Genomic DNA, 1,700 nt, shown 5'->3' with positions numbered 1-1,700 from the left:
CTGTGTTGTGATAATTGTGTCAGTGCTGTTTCTCCTTCTATGTGCTAGGATCACCCACAACCACAAGGTGGCGTTATAATTTCAAAGTGCAAGTTGCTAAGAGAACAGATCAACCACTCGTTTTCTTTTCTTTTTTATTAGTTTTTCCTAAAAACAGGAAGACAATGACAGTATGTGTAAGTTCACAAAAGATAGAAAGAGATATGGAAAAGAAAATACGTGAAAATATTCATAAAATAACTAAATGGATACAAAGGAATTGTGAATAACTTTTCATATTGTGTGTAGCACTCAGGGAAATCTGTAAAACAATATGACAGCCATTTCAACTGTCCTCAGGGAGACTAACAATACAGAATTTAAGGGTTTTCAGTGATATAACTCCTGTCTTGACAATCTGTGGCATCCTCTGTAATATAAAGCAGCTGATCAGATTAATACATGCTTTTGATAACGTGCAGGAAATAGGCTAAACAAATCACTAGTGATTAGCTGATGTGTTTGTCTTGTAATGAGTGTCAATAACTGCTAGATCAGGGTGGACACATGCACTTGTAGCATCGCTGACATTGTGAGATCAATTGATCAGTTAATGGCTGTTGATAGGTCCAGTTCCCCATCAACACGAATGGTTTTACAAGGCTGGTAGATTAAAGGCGAATTTGAATTTCAAAACGGAGATAGTGAGCACAAATTACCTTATCAGCGTTTTTTCAGAAAGGGTCACTGTTGGCCATTCACAGACTAATTTGCATATTGATCGTATTGTTTCAGCATCTTCAAGTGGGCAATCTGGAAAACAGGATTTAATTTTAAATGATGATGTAACCCCCGAATTATTTAATGTAAACTTACTTCCAGAGCTAAAAAAAAAAAAAAAAAAGAAAAAGGCCAAAATAAAATAAAATAAAATTAAATTAAATTAAATTAAATTAAATTAAATTAAAACAAAACAAACAAATAAAATAATAAAATAAAATAAAATACTCAGACAAGAGCTCCTGTTGCATTATTTCAGCTACATCCACAAAACCAAATACCAGTCAGCAGACACAATACTGATCATGCGACTTTGGCATCACGTCAACGCAGCATTAAGGGCTGTGCAAGATGCTGAGAAAGCAGCACGTTAAAATGATAATGTCGTTAGATATTACCCACTTCAATCATTTACAGACGCACTGTGATAACTTCTTCCCTCAGTGTGTGTGTTCACACTCCAGCCTCAGCAAAACATATCCAGGTAAACACCGCACACAACACAGTAAGCATCAGTAAACACTTTACGCAACAGTTGGAACAGGGGAGTCATCGCTCCAGTCTGCCTCCTGCAATCTATCAATACTCGTTATTGATCCAGACAACTGTTGATAGTCATCACGCATCCTTATCTGCACAAGTCCATCATGTTTTTCAGCCAGACTTTGTTTGGTTTGATGAATCCTTTCCACGCAGCCAGTTAGGGCGCTTTCAGACCTCCCACTGCACAACAACTGTGATACAATCAAACTAGTGAGTCATTCCAAGAAATATATATTACAAAATACCTGTACTGTTTCACACTGACTGTCATACAAGATCATATTATAATGGGAATGTAAAAGCCTGTATACAGTGTTGTTGGGTGCTGATTGGTACAGACATCAGTCAGCCAGTGGTCAATAGGGGGCGCCACGTGGAGACTGTCTGGGTATATAAAC

Source organism: Epinephelus fuscoguttatus, linkage group LG12 (genome assembly GCF_011397635.1).
Source record: "Epinephelus fuscoguttatus linkage group LG12, E.fuscoguttatus.final_Chr_v1".
Classification (NCBI taxonomy): Eukaryota; Metazoa; Chordata; class Actinopteri; order Perciformes; family Serranidae; genus Epinephelus; species Epinephelus fuscoguttatus.
This window is presented reverse-complemented; position numbering follows the sequence as displayed.